The 22,655-nt window shown below is 37.2% G+C and overlaps 1 long non-coding RNA gene across 1 annotated transcript in view; it reads left to right on the forward strand.

Moving 5' to 3' along the window:
* The window catches only part of LOC116728473 (uncharacterized), a 54,574-nt gene that overhangs the window by 23,224 nt on the left and 8,695 nt on the right, over positions 1 to 22,655 (forward strand). Inside the window, exon 2 of the long non-coding RNA XR_004340992.1 lies at positions 13,035 to 13,097. This is a non-coding gene — a long non-coding RNA (uncharacterized LOC116728473). The remainder of the gene's footprint in view (positions 1 to 13,034; positions 13,098 to 22,655) is intronic.

Consider the following 22,655-nt stretch of genomic DNA (forward strand, 5'->3'; position numbering starts at 1 on the left):
CAGGCAGCTAAGCTAACCTAATACTGTTAAGTCACAGAATTTTATGCACAAATTTAATTTTGTTTAAATATAAACGGATGGAATTTAATTCAGTATGGAAACTTTATAGAATTGTTTTAAATGCGTTTTATTTCTTTGCAGAGTATTTTCCTCTTGCCAATCACATGATTTAAACAGAATCTCTAGATCTTTTGAATCTAGAAAAAAAAATTATTCTGAATTGAATTGTGACACTAGAAATCCTAATCAAATTGCTAGACAGAAATGTTCACATCTCTAGTTATTCTCCCATTGTCTACTTTGTACGTATTAAAGAGTTCCTGGAAGGTTCTGAGGCTAATGATAACTGATGGTGATAGAGCTTAAAACAAAAAGATGACATGGAGTCGAACCACAGACATTTCCTGAAACAATTGACTGTGTGTTTTGTGGGAAGGGGGCAGGGGTACATGGGTGCATTAGAATCAGTGACAATGCTGTGTAACCCCGTTAGGATCATTATTCCACACAAAAAGCACCCCCGGGGTGTGTGACACATTTGTGAATAGCTTCTTCCGCGGGATTTAACGGGTTAACAGCAGACAAAGGGAGCTGGGATCATGTAGCCCAGCAGGGGAGACCCCAGTGGAAACACCAGGCTGCCTTATAATCCTCGCGCTGTCCCATCCCGGGTGCTTTTCCTGCAATCACACATGACTGACAAGCCTGCACAACTTTAATCTGAAGAGCTGCTTGGTGGCTACAAAGGCTCATTGTCTCTGCATTACTTCAGTTTTATAGTTACTGATTTTTTTCTAACACAGGACGGATGGGAACTTTAGCTGATTTTATCCACTGTACTGAAGTTTAACATGAGTGTTGGGATGTTGTAGTGTAGTCTCTCAATGCGTAGTTGTAGATGTGATGTTTGCTTCTTTTTCCTTGACAGCAAATGCTCACAGTTCAGTTCTGGATATCATAGTGTGTAAGATTTTAAAACGATGGAACACTTGATATTTTCTCAGAGTCTAGACTTTTTCTCTGTATTTACTTGCAAGTTAGTAGCTGTATGTGGCTGGCTACATGAGCAGGTTGACCAACTAATAAACTAGGAAATATCAGCTTTTTGTATTTATTTCATAAACAACAGAACAAGATTCTGCACAATAAGCTCTTCAATTTTTTGAGAAGTTTAGTGGGAGTCAGATCAGAGTTTTTGCTGAAGTCTGTGTCAAACTGACAAATAAATGTTATGGATGACTTTATTAAAACTGTAATAATCAACGCTGCTTTAGCAGTGGTAGAAAAAAATGGTTGCTTTTCTACTTTTCTTGTAAAATAGTAACCTAAATATTAAGCAATGCTATTTTTTAAGTTGTTATGCTGAGAATTTCAAGCTGCATCTCTCTTAGTCACAAATTGTTTGCTATTTTATTATATTTGTTTAATATAATGCATTTCTATCTTCATACATTGTTTTAAAATATGTAAATGCCAGAAAATGTAGGGATTTTTCACATAATCACATAAATTTTGCAATGATTTAAACAAAAATGTGTTTAGCACGACTCTGGGAAAATTTGTTGCAGTTTAAAACAATATTTCAGCCCAAAGGTCAAAGTTTTGTAGTATATGTAATTTTTATACTTGGGCCATAAATAAGCATATTTTCCTTTGGGTCACTTATAGCGATCTTTTTAAGAAGCTCTTAAAAATAACATATACTGAATGACTAACCAAAAGTAACTGGTATTATATTGAAAATAAGCAGTTAGAAATAGAAACATATCGTCTCTGTAAATTAAAGAATTGAATGTAACTTGTGTCAAAAAAGTGACTTCGGAGTCTTTCCTATAACTGAACCTATTTTAGAATCTCTTGTGTTTGTTTGTGCTTAGATATTTAAATATGCACGTTTCTGTCTCATTTCTACCATCTTTGTTGTTATGTTGAAATTTGCTGGCTTGCAGCTGCTCCTCTTTGTTCTGAGCACTCAGACGGAGCTCAGAATATCACTTACAAAACAAACTAATGTTCATTTTCGTTTGACGGCAGGGTCTATTAGCTCGCTGATGTACCTGGCGGTCACCTGTCTCACTGGCCGCAGCTTGAGGTGTTGAGATTTCACACCCTGTCACGTCAAACCGAGAGCACACCACATATCGGCTCCCATAACCATTTAAAAATCATCAGATCTGAATTCATCTCATCTTGCTTGTGAGCTTCAGCCTATTGACTGCTACCTCGTAATTGAGTCTGATTGTTTTGCAAAGGCCTAATTATAGCAGTCATTTCTCCTTAGTCCTGCACTAATTTGCTAATTTCTAGTGTTCTCCTTCGCATTGTCAGACAATTGCTTTGGTAATGAGAGGTTGTGCTGAAGGATTGTCTTTTGGAAGGCATTCAGTGGGGTCACAGAGAAAAGGTGCCGTTATAATAACCGTCTATCCGGCCTCTGAAATGGCAAGTCATCCTCATCGTGGTCGATTACAATCTGCTCAGCAAGACGCAGTCTGGGCAAAATGATTTGCTCATCGTGGGGCTTTCAGTTTCTTTGAAATTTACAGAGGTCTGTATGATCATGTGAAGCAGAAAGGAACAATAAATGATCCCCTTGTTAGATAATATTACTGCTGTGGGTTGCAGTGATTAAAAAAAAGGATTGATAATCCTGAGAGATTTGGGAGACTCAGACATGAAAGCGTCGTTCCGTCTGTGCAGACTTAATGCTGAAATTAGTCTAACACAGGGAGACGTTGGCCTTGTTTTATTCTGTAATGTTTTTCAAGTACAATAATGACAATAAAACTGTCAGTGTTAAAGTCCAGATTCATATTTTTTCTAGGCGAAGCCTCTTTTTGACAAGAACCCCTCTCTGTTGTCAACCTCATTTACAAAATCAAAAACATGTTGCTAAAGAGTTTGGAATTAGAAGACATGAAGTTTCTGTTGAGCTGCTTAAACCTAATATTAAAGATATCAGACATGGTTTGGCATTAGATTCTCCCTGTGTAATTTTTCATTGGTATTATATTCATGCATAAAGTATAAATCTAATATATGCGTACCACAGTTTATTTGCTTCTATTTTAAACAGTAAAGTAACTACCTACTATTGCAAAATAATATGTTGTTTATTACAGTTATAATAATTTTTTAAATTGCAGTTTTTACTATTTTATTTTGACACAAAAATATAAGTTATTGCCTGCTTTCTCATGCCTGCCTGTAGAAGGACGTTAAGCCTTATGAACTGGCAATTTTGGTATCAGTTTGGTACCAAGTAAATACAGGCTAGCATCGCTGATACCAATACTTAAAATAAAATCATTATCATTGAATAATTTATTGATTTGACTACAGTTTGTTCATTACGATTATGATAAAATACAGGGCAAAGATTGTAGGTAAATACAAGTGGGTTTTTTTTTTCATTAACTGACTACAATAGAAAATAATAGCAGCATTCTAATACACACCCTAAATAGGAATATTTTTTAAAATATATTTTTAAAAAATGGTTAATAATCAGCCATATTCATTTAAGGCTTGGGGTATATATTTTTACATAAGTGTATACTTTTGAGTTCCAGTAAGATTGTTTTTCAGCTGTCTGGATATATAATAATAAAACTGCTTACAGCAGAATTGCACAGATTGTATTTGAAAGAAAGCGGACGTTTTGAGTGCAAACATTACAAAGGCATGAAATCCTGCTCTTAAATTGAAATGTAAGCTCTTGATATATGACCTTTAAATTCCTTCATATCTGGCATGAACTCTGTGAGGAAATTTGAGAAATCGGTGGACAAATGGGAGAGAAACATTAAACAAAGTATCAATTTCATCGCTCTAGTATTGATCCAATACCAAGCCTGTTCTCGATAGTATCAATATTTAGGTCGAAACGGCCAGCCGAACGTGAGTTGTATAATGGAACATTTTTAAATTGCAACTTTTCAAAACAAAGATTTTCTGACAACCAGCCAATACCTGATTGATAATCCTGCTTTTAGTGGGAGCAAAATCTTGCTCTTTCACTTCTTCATTTCTTACTTGATGACTTGTAATCTGATAACGGTGTGAATGCTGTTCTGAGCCTTTCACTTCTCCCTGGTTTTAGTCAAATTGTCTAATCAGCCTGATATAGCTCAGTGGTAGCAAAAGCCCAGGTCGTAATGTGAGTGGGATGCAGAGTAAAAGTTTCCTGGATGGAGGTGCCACACAATTTGAATCCATTTTAATTGCTGTTTGAATGAATTTAAAAGTGCTCAGGTCAATTAAGAAGATGCATTCCTCTGCCTCGGTGTAATGTCATATCCATCGATCCAAGGAGCCTACCTGATGCAGCCATGTAGAGGACATATTTATGTTTGTGAAGCTCTGCCATTTGGAATTCATTAGCTATTGATCCTTTTTAGCGACGCTTACAGTAGGGTGGGACGGTGGCCTGGTCAGAAGCCGGGTAATCAATCTACAAACCTTTTTTTCCTTTCTGACTATAATGCATTGACATTTCAAACCCCTGCTATAATCCCTCTTTTGGTTCAGATGCAGGAATATTTTCCCCAAATTCATTTCTGATCAATTTTGGTATCAGAAATTCTTCTTTCAGATTGGTGCTTTTTTATTATTACTTTTTTTTTTTTTTTTGGTTTGGTTGTCTCTACACAGCCTCTTTTCCTCAACCCCCCCCTGCCAGCTCCTTATTATCTGAAGCTCACGCTCCATCATCCCTCCCTGCGCAGTGATTGGCTGAAGGGGAGCCATCTGTGGCCAATAGGGCGTGATGAAATCTCAGTGTTTAGTCTGGTGCTAGGCAGCGGCATTAACAGATAGGTGGGTCAGGCAAAGTCATCGCCCATGGATGGCAATTTGGCTCTTAAAGCAACATCACATCAATTTAACAGTTCCCTGACAATACTTCTATTATCCTAAACAAGCCTGACAATAAACAAAAGGTCTGTTTAAAGACAGACTGCGCTGTGTGCTGAACCCCGAAATGCAGATTGAGAATCGTGACATTTGAATTCTGTTGTTCGACACTCAGATGACTGCCGTGTCTGTGTTGACATATTAAATTTATCCTTGAGCTGGTAAAACATTTTGTTTTACAGAATTTGCACCATTTCATCTTGAAAAGAACAGTCACATTTCCTGTTTCAACTTAGGCTTCTACATATATTCTATAAACCGGATGTACCCACATCCTTTAAAAGACCTTACATGTATTTATCTAAAATTAAGGCCTTAAATTGTCTTAAATTCATATGAAAAAGGTCAGTTAGCCTTAAATCTACTAACCACAGGTATTACATTCTGTCTTGGCAGATATGTGTATTTTCTCGTTTCTCGCCATGTTCTAAGTGGAAAGTTTTTGCCAGTTGGGTGAACATCGTTCATTTTCAACACTGACTGTTGCCAACCATACAAATTGCATTCTGAAGGTCTAATTTAAACTACCAGAACCAAAAAGCTGGACCTACACTGAAGGTTTTGGGAACAAGATATCAGGCATACAATAGCCAACAACTTAATAAACCCTGTTAAAGTAAGTAAATGTAAACATATATGCTTATATATACATATTTCCATCATGATGTACAGTAAGTCTTAAATTAAATTCATAATGGCCTTAAAAAGTCTTATATTTGAGCTAGTGAAACCTGCAGAAACCTTAATTAATGTCTTGAAAAGTAGTTAGGCACTAGTTAGTTCGGTTGTTAAACCTCTGTCTGGTTTAAACTCTTGGCTTTTTTCCTGTCATGGCTTGAGAAGTGATGCCTCTTGTTTGGATGGGAAGAATAAAATAGCTCAAAAAGAAGTTCTAGGTTTTCCAAATTAGTGCATGAAAGATTGAGAAAACGGGGTCCTGTGTTTTGCTCTTAATCTATCACATTATACATTTGTTCTTTTTTGGAAAAGAGTGGTAGGTTTTACTTTTCCTCTAATTTCTTTGACATTTAACTTCTGTCTAAATTAAATTTTGTGGTTTAACTATAGTACCTTGTGAAAATCAAAACTTTTTTGCATTTCGTGATGTTGGACCTTAAACTTCTTTGGGATTTTTTTGTTATAGACCAAACCCCTGTGTGAGGTGAAAGAAAAATAGCTTTCAGCTGTTTGTACAGTTTGGCATTTGAAAAGTGGCCATTATCAATTTAGGTCTGCATTTTGATTGGACAATTTGAACACTTGAACATAGTTTGATGTAAAGCATTCCATTGTAGCTTAGGCTGCAGAACCTAAAATGTTTTCTCCCAGGATTATCTTCACCCATCTTCACACCAACTCAGACTTTCTCTGCTACAAGAAAAACGGAGATGATGTCTTCATATTCTGCAGTGCTGAAATGAAAGAATGAAGACGGCCGTCTTTCAGTAATGGCTTTTTTTAATGCCATGTTTTTATGAAGGAGTGAACAGCGAATAGCTCTCTAACAAACTGCTAAAGTTAGAAACAGAACAACTGCATTTAAAATAGTTTGCATAGATGACAGGGCCTTAAACAGAATATGATTTAGAAGCCCTTCGTTGTTTTACGAGCATCACCACCACTAACAGCATTTGAGTAAAGACTTGGTGGGCGGAGTTTAATTGGCATAGCTTGAACGCAGTCACTGACGATTGGTTATTTGCTGAGATGTATTTCTGAATATTGAACTCAAAGTATCTGATTGTACCTGTGGTAACTCAACAGTTATGCTATGAAATTTACTCTTTGCACTTTTGCAAACTAACCTTGGCAGTTCTTTTAAGTCTTAAACTTTAATGTTCAGCCATTTCAAATGTTTTAATTTATCTGAAACTGGTAAATCAAATTTAATAGTATTCTAATTTTCTGTAATCAAATGTTATTATTCCAGGTTTGTGGTTTGTGTTAAAATTCAGGCATTCCTGGCTGTGATGGGGGGTTTGCTTATGCCTTAATAGGTACTTCTCAGAGTGTTACTCATTTTCCTTCCATTTCACATTATGCACCATTTTTGTTTGAGCCTATCACATAAAATCCACATGGCAGACTTTAGGCTGTATACAAACACAACATTTTCAATAATGACGTACTTCTCCTCAGCTTTTCATGTCTGTCCACTTCTAATTTGTTGTCTCATCCTCCTTGGCCTCTCCCTCCCCCACTGACAAATGATATATTGCATTTTATAGATCGCTCCGTCCAGAAGTCTGTCTGTTTTGTTTTTTTTCTTTCCACCTCTGTCTGGCTCTCCATGGTATATGCTCTCCCTAAGGGGAGTTCTTTACCCCCCCAATTCTCATTTGAACTTTGACCCAGGCCTCCTGCTTTTCTGGATATGAAATGAGGCTCTTGGTGAGGGGATGTGCTGGAGCTGCTTTGGTTTGAGCCTGTTTAATGCCGTCTGCAGTAGATGAGGGGCTCAGGTGGCCACAGCTTGGCCATCTTGCTTTGAGGTTTGTGGACAGTTTGGGTGTCAGAACGACAGCTAAATCAATTCAGTGAAGTTCGGTTTATTATTCAACGTGGTAGAAAGGTTTTCTTCCTAAGGCAATCCAACCTTAACCAGCCTCTACCAGTAAAAGGCTTGTGTGATATTAACGTAAATCTAATATTGTGGTTACATTATTGTTCTCTAATCTTGTAACGAAACCCATTCAAATTACAGGTGATGATAGAAAGTGTTCATAAAAGAATTGATTGCATCAAAGAGGCTGTGTGTTGTGCCGTTTTCTGCAGGCTGATTACCAAAACATTACAGACAGTTGGAGCTGAGCAGGCATGAATATTTGAAATTATTTTACTGCATCACAGAAATTACCACTGCTCATGATTTTCTTTTTTTTAAGCAAAGTTTAGGGCTGTCACGATGCTAAATTTGAAACTCAATATTTATTCTGAAATACTTAATAAGTGAGACAATTTTTACTACTGTGGAATTTTTTTGAAAGCATAAAAAGGCCTGAAAAATCTACACACTGCCATAGCATGACAGCGTTTTTATTGTCTTTCTACAAAACCAGTAAGTAGGAAGCAACTCAACAGCCACGTCGACAGAGAAGTACCACTTCTCTGTTGATCAAAACCGTAGAGAAGAACACACTTAATTAATGTCCTTAATGAAAATATGAACCTTTGATTCAGCTCAAAAAGTGTTTGAAAAACAGGGATCCCAACAGTGTAATAAAACAGTTCTGTTTCCTTCTCAATTATTTTCCAAATTACGTTTTCTTTTTTTTTTTTTTTACCAAATTCCACTTTTCCATTTTTAATTTTTATGTTTTAACCACATTTACTAACCCAAAATTTGTGCAACTGTGAAATGGATCAAAACAGTTCAGCAGATCCACAGCCAGAAGTCCACAGTTACTGTGACAAATATAACCAACTGCTGTGGTTCAACAGAACATTGAAGGATTCTACGAGGTGTTTAAGTATATTCCTGTATTTTTCTTATAAACTCCAACATAAAGTGGAAAACTAAAAATCTAGTATTTTTCACATTTCATGAAAATCTCCCCTTTAAAAAATGCACCAAAATATGTCTGCAAACAGTAAAAGCTTGTTCACGCTTCCATAGTGATCAGGACTTTTGCTCATTTTTATTTCTTCCATCTGTCCCAGACATCTCCAATAAAGCACATGACTGTCTGTGTTTTTGTCTTTAGCACTCATGTTCTTGCAGCCTTTTGTTTGCATTGCTTAACCAAAAATAACTTGTTGGTTGTTTTTTTATCCCCCCTAAAAGAATATCTGATTCAGCACAGAGCAACAAAACCTTCCATAAGGTCTCTCCTCGCCTCCTCCTGATTTATTTGAATGTTGAAGAATTAGCAGTGACTAGCAGTGACAAGCTAGATGGGGAATCCATGGATTCTCCATGTTTCTGATGTGATTCATCACATGTATCCTTGCGGCTCCAGTCGACCATGTGCTGACAAAACTTATGGAAAAGTTTTTCTAGTCCCGAGCTTTGCACTAAGCTTCTAATTTTTATATATATATATTTTTTAATGTTTTCCTTTTTTGGAGGACGTCAGTGTTTAAGAGAGTATTTCAGCTATGGCTAACTGGTTTATTCTGTCTGTTTGGAGAGTTGAGCCGAGCTGATTCAAGCCCCGCCCTGCTAGACGGAAGCCCAAAAGGCCAACATTCTGTGTAGCTTTTCCTGTAAATTTTGTGAAATTTCTACTTTTATTGTGGATCAAATCAATTGGTAATGTCCACAAGTCTTTCTGGGGGAAATTATGACACCCCAAACTGTTGAGATGTGTAATATTTATTGTGATTTTCTTTAACATTAATCATTGTATAATACTAATAAAACCCTTCCTGTACCAGTATACATAGGGATGGTAACTTTTGTAGTTTTTTTCTTTTCATACCTAATGAAGCCGCCTGCTACTGGATGTTTTAGACCATTGCTATCAGCAATTTGTTAATATTTAGAGAAGGATACAAAACCATTATAATGCTTAATAAGTCACCGTTCTCGTTGTGAGAGCATTACATTGCCATGTTACAGCAGTGTTAGCCTTCCAAAAATTCACTGTTTCGTTTGGAAGCTAAGAAAGTTCAGGTGAGCCACTGCTCAGGGAGCCTGTAGCTTGGAAAAATAAGTATGTGGAAAAATACAACAAAATAAAAGAATTTATTCCAATTATATTGAAATATCCATTATTGTTGTTGTAACATATGTGGCAACACTCTAGGGCATAACACTTCTCAAGTTATAGACTGCCTGTGTTTTATTTCTGTTCCTCAGATGGCTGTAGACGTCATGTGTAAGTTTAATGTTTGTTTTTATTCTCGTCACTCAAAAGGAGTTTTCAGAGTTGGATAAGCATCTTGATTTAGTTGTTTTTTCCCTCATACTACAACAAACCAGATAAACCTGTCAAATTAAATGAGTCCAGTATATTTTACCAGGTAGTCCGATAGAAAAATGGCTTCCTGGAACTTATGAAAACTAAGGAGGCTGAGCTCAAATTTGAGTGAAGACGATACACATTTGCATTCATCTGTATTGCTAGCTATTTATTATGAAATAATAATTTAGCAAGAAAATTAGCCTTGTTCTTTGCTCTAATATACTCAGAATGGTGACAGACAGATTCCAGATCAAATTAAATCACAACACAGCTGCACACTGACGATGCTAGATATGAGGTTTATTGTGAAGCATTTGTTTAAAATGCCCGGAACATGACGAGCAGGTCTTGCCGACGACCCAGCTGAGTCTGCCGGTGTGAGGAACATTATTGAAAGAGTCAATCTGAGCGGTCCAGTTTGTAAATCCCAGCTGGTGAAAAGTTTGATTGGATCCTAATCGACTGAGCATCTACAGACACAGTGTTTTCAACCTCAGCTCACCGAGTGTGAACTGCTAAGTGGTGTTTCTCTAGGTGAGTGAGAAACCCATAGTAACACACATACAGATTGTTAAAACTAGTTATATAACTGTGGACCTTTTAATGAAATCCGACTGCAGATCTTGAAGCTCAAATGGCAGGAAGCAGTTTAGCTTACTGTTCTGTGTTTAAATTGTTCAAGTCTTCAGCAAACTTCTAAATTTATGTACACTTTAGCCACCTTGTCAGCTCATTACTTCAAGTCACCCTTTTTTGGACTAAAATTAGAAAAAATGTGTTATATTCAGGCCAGTAAGTCTTTTTTTTGCAATACTTTATTTAAAGGTTTTTAACTTTGCAGAATATTAACAAAACATAAACATGTCAATATTGCTTGACATGTTGCAACGCAACCCCCCCCCCAAAAAAACATGAGACACAAAGACGACTGACAGTTTGTGAAATGTAGCAACCTTTAACATGACTATGCAGAATTAGTACAATAAACTTGAGTTAAATTTCCATTATGTCAAAGTAGTTGCAGAGAATATTAGGAATAATGAAAATATAGCGATTCAATTGCTTTTGTTTAAAACGAAGACCCAGTTTTTACTGCTATTTATCTATAATTGTCTATAATCTTCATATATTGTCAGTTTGATTTGGCTACATAAAGTAAACTGTAGAATAGACACCTTCTTAATTTAGTTTTAATGTGTGCATTAAAGTGATAGTTGGTGCTTCTTTATCTTAAACATTGTTTTCTTGTGAGCTACAAAAGTCTAAAAACAAAACAAGCAAAACTGTACGATAAACTCCGGTCACTGACATTTTCTCTAGTGTCTCATTATTAAAACTCTTAAGTGTAGGAATAATATTATGGAAGATTTTAGTCATTTTAAAAGCATAAAATTGCTTTACGCAACAATACAGAAGCCATAATCTTTGCCATAATTCTTCTGTTTTAGTGTGAGAGGTTCACGTTCACTTCCACAGTATATAATCTTGTGTTGTCAAGTCACGACAGTGTAACTCAGTAACTACTGTTACAGCTGATCCATAAAGTCAACTGCTTAGAAACAAAAAGTAAGGAGCTGTTGGTAATTCATAAGAAAATCATCCTCCATATTCTGGTCGTTAAACTGAAGCTTTAGTTAAATCAGACTTCTTGGCTTTCTTGGAAGGGGAGATTTAAGAGGAATGTAATACATAGTTGAGAACCTAGTTTTTTCCACTTTCATCACTTATTGTATTTCAATGACTCATTTAAAACCCAATTTACTGTTTGTGTTAGCTAAAACGTCTCATACGGCTGAGCTAAAGTGGGTAATAAAGCCCGTGGTTGTGAGCTTTATTGTATTCAACTTGATATATTTAAATCAAGAGGTGGAATATAGAGCTATCGTTTATCTTGTTGTGCATCCTGTCTTGTATTTTAAAAACAAAGTGAGATCTGCGGTGAAATCGTGAGCAATGAACACGCCTAGAGAGTTGACTCTGGAAGGGGTCGATCATTCCAGCTTCACACAATACTCCTTACTTCTCCGACTCAGTTCGCTGGGCAGCCTGGCAGACAGAGGTTGCCATGGCACCGCTTTGCACCGCTTTCCCCCAGAAGGTGCCAGATTTAGGGAGTGGGGCAGGCTGGGCTAACATGTTGATTTAGACAAAAGATGTCTTTCCAGTGTCAGTAGAACGCTTAGTGGGAATGTTTTGGCTCTGTGGCAACAGATCAGGTGATCTTTTCAGTCGGTGTTATTTAGCGTTGCCAGGCAGGAGTCTGACGGAAAGACACGGGAAGAAGAACGGGAGAACTTTAAAATGTGAGGCAAGAAAATTAGTTTTATCCTCTTTGGTCATCTCTAATTCTCTTTAGCGTCAGAGAAGATGGCGGACAGATCATTGCTGAACCATACTTTTAGTGACTCTCATGCTTTTGGCTCAGATTGTGTCTGCAGATGTGTTGCTTTATTGAAACTGACAGAAAACTTCAACAGAGAGGTCTCACTTCAGACTTTCCTTTGGTGCACTGCGGCTGCAGGAATATTCAGCAGCTTGTGGCTCTCTGGCAGCGCCACAGTTAATGTTAGCTGACCGTAGCATGCTTGATTACACTGGCATCTCTCTCAAGCCCTGCTCTCCCCTCTTTGCTATCTGCGGTCTTGGCTAAGTCAAGCTAACCTCTCCCCACATTGCATTTGGCCAGCAACAAAGACCACTGTGGCGCTTCTGTGGCCTACTTTGGAATAATGACACGCAACACCACCATGCTGGTTATTATTATTATTAATTCACTCTGCCAAGGAGATCCTGAGGTTAGAAGATTTTGTCTGATATTTCTTCAGGGAAATTCCTGTAAAAGTGGGATTCGGATTGGTTTAGAGATGGGTGGAAATCCAGGATTAGTGTTTTTTTTTCAGCCTTGGAGGAGGTACGCATCATCATATTTTACTGCTGAGAAGTGCATCGTTTCTAAGCCGAGGCACGGCAACTCGAGAGTGTTCTGTAATTTGTGTTTAAATGTTTTTTTCCCATGTAGATCGGATGCCAGAATAGTTCCCGGCAGATTTCGTCATGTGATATTTTAGTTTTTCACCATGACACTCCTCATAGAGTTTCTCAGGCACTGCGGGCTTTTGGTTCAGGATTAAAACTGTAGATATTCAGCAACAGAGGCCTATGGTTGTGTTCTGTTGTGTGGTATCTAAAAACAATCTTTTTCCTTTCTTTTAGGGCGGTGAACTTCCAATTTGTCTCACCAGAAAGTCCTTCACCCTGCCCAGTACACATTCTTGGGTAAGTCAGCCCAGTCCTCTCCCCATCTGTTTGATGAACTTTGATTGTTTGCGATAACTTTTAAGGAATTGTTCCAGAACTGTGTGAACGCTAAAGAGAAGAGTTGCTGCCAAAACATCATCTAGCCAGAAATGTTTTTGTGATGACGTTATTTGGTGTCACATCAGTACGCTAGCCTTTTGCCCAGTTATGTTGATACTTTGCCCATGACCATTTGGCACAAACCCGTAGATCCGATCTTGTGGCAAATCTAACAGCACAAGCTCGCTTCTGTGGGTCTTTGTCACTGTGGTGTGAACATCGTCTTTTGACTTTTTGTTTGTTTTTGTTTCACATAACAGACCCATAACACGCGTGGAAACTGCAATGCTTGATTGTCTTAACCTTATAGAAGATGGAGATGCACCGTGTGTTTTTATAAAGCTGCCTATTCAGAGACCTCTGATTTCAGTAACTCTTTAGATATTATAAGAAGATAAAATAACAACATACACAATACCTTTGTACCTTGAGTGGTCATTAATTATTAATATTTGGAGCAGGGAGTGTGGGAGAGCAAACGTTATAAAACAGGATTCTTTGAACATTTACCAACAAATAACAGAGCTTGCATTTTAAATTATTAGTACTCAAATCAGCAATTAGCAGAGTTAGCATAGTTAACATTAATAAAGCATTAATCTTTGTGAGTAATTCTGAGATTTCCAAAACAGTTTCACATACATCTCTTTTATGTCTTCATCTCTTTCACACTCTTTGGCAATTATTTCGACAGTTTTCTTTTAAATAGCTTCTAACTTTCTTTGTAAGCATCTCAAGGAAGCTGAAAATGGCTAACTCTCCTCACTTTATAACAACTTCCACACCAAACAGCATTGTCATCTTCTCAACTCCGTAACATTTATGTGTGGTGCTTTCACTGATCAGAAAAAATGTCCAGTCTGTGAATCGGGTCGGATCAGGGTGAAAAAGGATCCCGGATCTCCAGCAGAATTCTCGGTGCATCTCCAGTTCCAGATCAAGAGTCTGCAACCTTTTCAAACCAAAGACACATTTTTGCCCTCATTCTGGCTACATGCGACTAGTTTAGAGCTGCAACTGTTACACATGTTACAACTTATAATTTTTCAGAAATATCTACATGAAATTTGTCATTAAAAAAACTATTTTATTTCTACTTTTAGGTTTTACAATAGAAGAAAATATAAAACTTAAGCAACAAAAGGATGGATACATATTATTCTTTGTGATGTTAATGTTTGTGGAAAATTAAAGAAAGAATACAAATAGCTTCTAACCTAATAAAAAGTAAAGTTGATTTCTTTAATTGAATTTAATTTAATTTATTTTGTTGTGGAAACTGAATGCAAAAATCTAAAATCTGATAATATCTGCTTCTAAAAATATCCGTTGGTTCTTTATTAGTTTTGGCCAAAGCAAAAGATCCTTTTTCAGTTCCAGATCTGCAGGTTGCAGACACTTGATCTAGAACATTCCCTGGGCTTAGGCATGAAATTTGATGATGCTAAAAATAAAAATAAAATTAAAACAGAAAACAACTCAGTTTTTGTTGTATTTAGGGAGGAGGGATCCTTGTTGAAAATGTGTACATCCGGGTTGAGGTAGTAGGTTGTATGGTTTAGAATGATACCCTGGGAGTTAACTGTACAACCTTCTAGCTTTCCTTGGAGTACATGTATGACATCAACATGCTTAAACATTTAATAGTGGCTCTTAAAAGTTTAATAAAACTGGAATGTTTTCCCATCTGTGCATCTCATGTTGAAGGATCAGCTTTAAATATGATCTACCGCATGATGCTCAAAACTTTTAATCGATATTTCATTTACATGTTTATATGCTGTCATACTACACATTACGCATCAGTTGCACTGGCCTGTAAATACGCAGAATAAAAACATTACTTAAGAACAAATTAGGTCCAGTTTTATGTAGAGGTGCACCGATCCGATATTAATATCTCTTATCGGTCCTGATATTGAATTTAAATTGAGTATCGGTGACAATGTGTCCAATGAATAAGAGTGGATCTATTCAGTCTAATTCTATGCTTTGTGCTCTAAGCAACATCATGCTTTATTAGTTACTTTACATTATATTTAGAGTTCTTAAGTGCACTTTCTGAACCATTTGAAAGAAGGTTTGATGCAGTTTATTCTTGACGAAGGTAGTCAACCTTTTGTTTTAGTCAGTTTCGGTTTCTTTGTTATTTATTTTGCAATGGCTGTTATACTGCTAATTTCACTGACTGAATAAATTAAAATTGTGTTGAATTTACATGCTTGACCTAGCTTGTGAAGCTATTGGCGTAATAAATGTGATGTTCTCAAATAAATTTGTAAATCAGTTCATTTAAGTCTCTGTTTTAAACAGAAGAAACGTCTCAGACTTTTGTATTGAAAGTAAAAAAAAAAAAGTGGATCGGTGCATCCCTGGGTTTAAGCTTTAAAGTGAGATTATTTTTTTATTATTTGAACAAAAATTATACCAATTTTAAAATCTATTATAAAAACCAATATGCACTATATACACTACACATACAATATTGTTTTAGCCAGCATTTGAGCCAGTATTTGGTGTTTATATGAGGCTATGGCCTCCTGAACAGTTGATAATTTTTCCTCAATGATCAAACTGGAAACTACCTCATCTGTTTACGTTTCCTCTGCGCCTGGTGATGCATTGTCCACAGTTCTGTATGATGACCATTTGCGATGTGAGATCTGGTTTCAGGCTGAAGCTTGCATCTCTGTTTACTGTGGACGTGAACGCGGTACGGCTGCCTGAGACCTCATCTCGACCACGGCTTGTAAAATGACTCCGAAGCGGCACGCCGGAGAAAAATGGCCTGGCGGACCAGCTTGAAATTGTTTCTCTTCAGGGTGACTTGATCTGAAATGCAGTCTGTGCAGAGAGTGCTGGTTGTAATTTCTGCTGTAGTTCTTTATCATTGTGACAGAGTATTTTCACTTTGATGGATGGCGGTGTTTTCGCTATGTCTGGGGCCGCCGCTGACTGGACCGTCTCGCTTAAAACTTTGTCATTCAAACAATTAGGTCAGGTTTCAAGTGGATGACTTTGCATCATTTTTTTTGTGGTTGTTTGATGATCACTTGGAACTGATTTGGCTTTATGTTAGTTGAAATTCAGCCCTTGATTTTATCAACAATATTCTCCTTATGGCTAGTGTTGAAACATACTCTAAGTGAAAGGATACATCAAACACAAAGACCCCTCAACATAGCCCTCTGTTTCCTATTAGTTCAGATACTGAGCACAATGAAGCAGAGATCTTTGGGTCATCAGTAATGACAGCTAGCAATACCAACAGTTTCAACCTGAATCAGCCTCAGATTGCCATCCCAGGCTTTGTCATTAAACCGGTTTCCATGTGGGAACACGATCCTGGTGAATTCCCAGAAACCCTAGAAGCCCTTTTTATCCTGGATTTTTTCAACATCCCTGTCAGGAAGCTCTGACTCCTCAGCCACCTAAACATCATCCGGCTTCTCGCTTACAAAAAAAACGGTCAGAAGCGACTTCAAAAACCGGCTACTACTACGCGCAAAGTGCGGAAGGTAATATTTCCTTCAAAAGCAAATGTTGTGGCGTTATTTCATCACAGATTATTTCAAAGATGGAAACATCTCTCATCTTTAGCAGAGCAGAAAGAGACTCAAGCTGGGCCTTGCCTGTGTTTATTTTAAGACCTGCAATTACTTTTCATCTTTCTTCACCTCTGGACCTCAATGGCTCCTCCAGATGTGTGGAGGGAGGCTTTGCTGCTGCGAATCATGCTGCCTCAGCACTCCCCTGTCCAGCTGCTCCGACAGTTCGGCTTAAAGCCGTTGGGTCCAGCTGCGCCCACATTTATGGTTTGGTTAAACAGATAAATTATAGGGATTGATGGGAACTGCTTACGTTTGGTGCATTGAATAGCTGCAGTGTTTCTATTTTCTTCCAGCCTACACTGCCATAACAGTTGGATGACAGAGAAAAAAGATCATTTTAATCATCTTCAACTTGGCTCCAAACTAGCTTGTCATTAACTCTGTTTCTAAATAGTCTTGAAAAGCCTGAAAATGTTAAATTTGAAGTCTGCATAAGTATTAAGAAGGAAAGTATGAAAATATGTTTGACTTTTCCCTTATTCATTTATAAAAATTAAAAAAAGGAAAAATGTCTGAAAATTTATTCAAATGAAGCTTTATGCTTTCATTTGCAACAGCACAAATCAACAAGTTATTGATGTTTTTGAGTTATTCACAAAATCCTTAGATAAATCTACACTACTTTAAAAATGAACAAAGGGCAAAATCACCCTAATAAATCAGGACTGTAGTCTGGTTCTGTGTTGTCTGGACTTTAAACAATGGATTGCTATTTATTTATGATCCAGAAATGAAAGGATCAGATCACAAACTGCTCTAAAGAAACTGCATTTAAGGTTTTCTAAAAAAAAATCACTAATATGCTTTAATGTCAGGGTTTTAAAACATCTTCATTATGTGCAGATTTTTCTTTGTAGGTTTCACATTTATTTTACCTTTTTGTCTTTACATCTGTATTTTACCATTCAGTTTTTACCTTTTTTTTGTTCTATTCTATTTTTTAGGGTGAATTGTGCAATCATTGCTCTGTGTTGTAGTTCTGTCAAAGGAATTAGGGTGTTGTTACACTGTGGCCAAACTACAAGGCTCTTGATGCAGCACTGCTAACAGCGCTGTTGGAAGAAATTTTAAGCACAGCGTTCAGCATTTTCCACACACCCGCAAAAGAAATCTCTACATGAAACCGTCTTACTGTTTTTTTTGATTGGAGGTTTATATTTTTGTTACCTAATCCACTACTGATTCCATTAGAAGGGAACGTTGGTCCCTCTTAAAGAAATTGGCTGAATTTGCCAATTCCAGTTATATCGCTTACTGTACGGACCACTGGGTTAAATCTGTTAATGGTCTATTAAGTAAGTTAGCTGTTATTGTCGGGTATCGTGCACTCGTTTTGAACAGCTATGCCCAAACTTGATTCATACCCCTCTTAGATATAGACTAAAAGTGATTTTGATCCATGGCTGACAGACAAGTACAACCAGGTCATGTCTTCATGTCTGCGTTTATCAATAGTCACCCCATTTTTCCATCTTAGTAACTTTGTCGCTATATTTAGTGAATTTTCAGACAACAAGATCAGTATCGACAGTTTAGGCTTTTCTTATTGGTGCTAACCAATAATATTGTCTGATAACCAAAAGGTAATCAGACAATATATGACAATTTTTTTTTAGATTTCCTGTTACAATTTAAAAACAGCATGTTGAAAATAATTTATAACCTCCTCAGTAATCAGTAGAGAAGCCTGCACTGGCATTGCAGTAATCACAACTTTTATATAATTCAAGTTTTCTCTTCGTTATTATTACTTCTTGCCACAAAGAATGCATTGATGAGATCAAAACTTTAAATTTAAATCTACCAATCGTATGAACACATTTTGGTTTAACTCATAAATTAAAATGATACTAGGCTGAAAAAGTCATAGATACTACCTATTGAGACTCTGTTTAGTGTATGACAACTTGTAAGTCTTCAGATCCAGATGCTAGTAAGTTTAGCATTGTGCTAGTTGATGAGTTGAAGAACAAGTATGTAATAAAACTTAAAGAAGGAAATGTTTTACACCGAGAATGTTCTCACATTGGCTTGGAATTTAACTTTTGTAGGAACACTGTAAGCTGGACTTCTTATTCTGGAAACAATAAACGAAGCATTCACTGCTGTAATTTATTAAATCAAAACTCGTTCCTGCAACTGTACGTCATATTAACAGATGCAAAAAGGAAAGCCTTACGTTTTCTATTTTAAAAAAGCCCCAAAACATCCTTGTCCTCCAAGTCTTTCCAGCTAAACTGAGAGAGACTCAGAAACAGTAGTTAGGAAAACAGAAAACTGATCTCCTGACAAACCAACTTCTGCATTTCAACAGATAAAATACTCTTTTATACGTGTTCTGACTTGAGGTTTCAGGAACATCCACATATTCTTTAGGGAGTACCTGAGAGAGATTAAAAAAAAAAGTTCAAAGTCATCCAGTTACCACCTTCGGTTTAGAGAGCAGTGATTGGCCTCTCACGCTGGTCGTCATAGACGGGAGAAAACCTTAGTAACAAATCGGCCCAGATCAGAACGCTGACATTTCTGGCCGGAACGGCTCTACAGCTCCTCCGACTCACAAAATCTCTCTCTCCTTGTAAAATCGAGCCGCTCGCCTGCTCTGTTTCTTCCCGAGGAAGCGTAGCCCCTCGGTGTGGTCTGGTTAATGGCAAATGAATAATCATAACACAGCGATGGCAGACGGGGGTGTCATCGATCTGTCTGGAGACAGCCCCTCTCCGCCTGCTGCATCAGCCACTCTCCCCCTATTGATACGCTCTTGCCCCTTGACCCCTGGGACAGATCAATAGCATCGATTGGAGAAGGGCAGGGACAAGGGCAGGATCTGCTGACTGGCCCGACAGCTAGTGTGACAAGACATGATCGTCATTAATGTCCCGCTGGCTGGCTGGCTGGCTGGTGAGGCGAGACGCTGTGCATCACATATTTTCTCCCCGCCGCCTCCCTCACCGCTAATGTTCTCAGTGACCAGACTGCACGCAGAGTGTTGGGGGGCATGGATTGTAGAAAAGCAAATGTGTGAGCTGAGTGATGTCTCTGGTCTCCTGTACACTTTAAATCAAGAATCTGTTTGTGTACGGGTTTATGGTTGTGGACTCGTTTCCTCTCTGGCGAATTGCGTGTTCAGTCTGCAGCTGAAACAAGATGGGGGGTTGGGAGTTCAAGCGGGGTGGTTGGTGTTTGTCTGAGCGGCGGTGGATAAGGAGGGGCGAGATGAGACGACGATCCCAGACTCCGCAGTGACACGGCTGTAATGGAGCTGATTGATCACCTGTATTGCCGCCTGCCGGCCCCGCTGGCTTTAGCATACCACCAACTCCCTCCGCTCGGTCTCTGCGTCACCGCGCCAACCATCCCCCCTATAGACTTCAACCTGGCCAAGGTTTTGACATTGGCTCCAGGATTTTAGTTCTTTACATCCCGGGTGCACAACTTGACGTGCCTTGTCGTTTTTCTGCAAGATGGAAGCACAACGGATCTTTTGCCATGTTTAAAAATATGTAGATATTTTCCAGTTTGAACAGCAGATTTCCATTTGAATTAATAATCAATCAATGATAACATTTGCAGATCTCTCCCTCCTGCCCTTTATGTGGATCAGGGTCATAACCCTAATCTATCTAAGGGTCCTGAAGGTGATTAAGCTCTGAGAATAGGACAAGCTGCCAAGGGCAAATCTGGTGTGAGAGAAGGGCAGTTAGGAAAATAGCCTTTTTAACATCTTTCCAACTGCTTGCATTTATATCATTACTATATACACCCATTTATAGTTGTTGTTTTTTTGACAGCTGACCTTTCAGTTCAGATTTTCTTTCTAAGGATTATCACACATAGCAGAAAAAAAATTGCTGTAGCTTTCATGATGGAGGTAGGAAAATAAAGGAATTTAATTATCATCACATCTATGCATCAAAATCTATTTGTACCCAAGCTTTATCTGCTCTTTATTAATCTAAAACAATAGTGCATGCTATTAATAAACATTTTTATGTAACTATAGTTAGGGTTAGGGTTAGGGTAGGGTAGGGGTTAACCCTAACCCTAAAATAAATATATTTATTTTATCACTGTATCTTCTAAGAAAAGACCAGTTTTAAGTGTTGAAGCATTGGGAAGCTCCAGCTATTTGAAGTTTGGATGCCAGGCGTCTTCCAGGTTGCGCCATTTAAACGACGCCTGGACATCAGCACACAAAAACAGAAAAGTAATTTTTTGTTCTGTTTTGATCAATTCTGAAGTACAAAGAGAGAAGACTTCATTCTACAGTTTGGTTTTATTTTCCAGTCCATACCATCAACACTTAATGCATAATTATGTAAAGATAAAGAAGAGAAATCCAGGCGAGGTCAAAAAATTTCTAGTTTTGCTGTGTTTCAAATTTAATAACTGCATAATAATCATTGTTAAAACATTTTTAGAATTTTGCTTGATATCTTTACAGATAAATATATCTGTACAGATAAAGATATTTGGCGTACAAGCTTTTGCATGTACGCCAAAGCATTCAAGTTGATTTAATTTTTTATATGCTTTTTCAAGTGTTTTGGGGGATTTTGGTGCCGTAAGTTAACAGGTAAAATTTTGAAATTCATTAAATAGATATTTAATGAATAGAATATATAAATTTTGCCTACCAATTACACATCAGAACTGGTCAAGAAAAAGTCGATAGATTCCAGATTCTAGAATAAAAATTATTCAAAATTGAAGCAGCTATTTGATAATTATGCAAAATATGTATCTGAAGATAAAGCAGACTCTTTATAACAAAGGTGACACCAAAAGAGACTTTAGCATAGATCTATAGAAAAAAGTTTGAGCTGTTTAATTTTAAGTTTTATCTCTGTAGCTCAAATGTGTATTACATTTATGACTAGGGCTGCAACTAATAAGTATTTTAGTAATCATTTATGTTATTTATTATTCCAAAAAATAAAAATTGGCACATTCTGTGGATTTTCCATTTAACTGTTTTATATTGTGTGAAAAAATACAAAATTTTTAAAAGATGCAAATAAACAAAAATTAAATTTATTTTTAAAATAAGAAAATCAATATTTTATTTCCAAAAATGCAGCAAATAGCATTCATTTAGGTAACGTTGATCATTTGTAGCAAAGGATGCATGTGCAGGTAAAAAAAAAAAAAAGTGTAATAGCGTATGATCTTTTTTTTCCTTTCTTTTACAGATTTTGAACCAGGTGAAGCTAAAACTGCCACTTGAGGTGACTTGACTGTGTTCTTTCAGCAAATTACCTTTTTTTTCTTTTTAACCTAATCACTGAACGGCTTGGCACGAAAATATCAACGTTCCAGACCACTCAGGTCTTCTGGTTCTGCTCTGCAGCCCCAGAACCAGAACCAAACCTGGAGAAGCAGCATGCAGCTTCTATGCACCTCACATGTGGAATAAACTTCTAGAAAATTGCAGAACAGCAAAAACACAGAGTTCCTTTCAATCAAGACTCAAAACCCACCTGTTTAAAGTTGCTTTCGTAAGCAGAATATTGCTCAACATATTTGATGTGCAGCTGCTTGATGATTTTGATGTTGGCATTTGATAAGTTGTAATGTTTCTTGCTTGTTTCGTAGTTGGTGACTGTAGCATGTTTTTATGTTGTAAAGCACTTTGAATTGCCTTGTTGCTGAAATATGTTATACAAATAAAACTGATGTGACTTGGAGTCTGTATACTAAAGTTAGCGATTAATCGATTACTAAAACAATTGACAATTATTTCCATAATTGATTCACTGTGATTAATTCGATTAATCGTTTCATGTTTATTGAAGTAGCAGCAATATGGAGGGGTTTGCCTGCAGATGTGCAAATCTGACTTTGCAAGTCCTCTAAAGTGCAAAGA

The sequence above is a fragment of the Xiphophorus hellerii genome, chromosome 11, assembly GCF_003331165.1.
Source record: "Xiphophorus hellerii strain 12219 chromosome 11, Xiphophorus_hellerii-4.1, whole genome shotgun sequence".
Taxonomy (NCBI): Eukaryota; Metazoa; Chordata; class Actinopteri; order Cyprinodontiformes; family Poeciliidae; genus Xiphophorus; species Xiphophorus hellerii.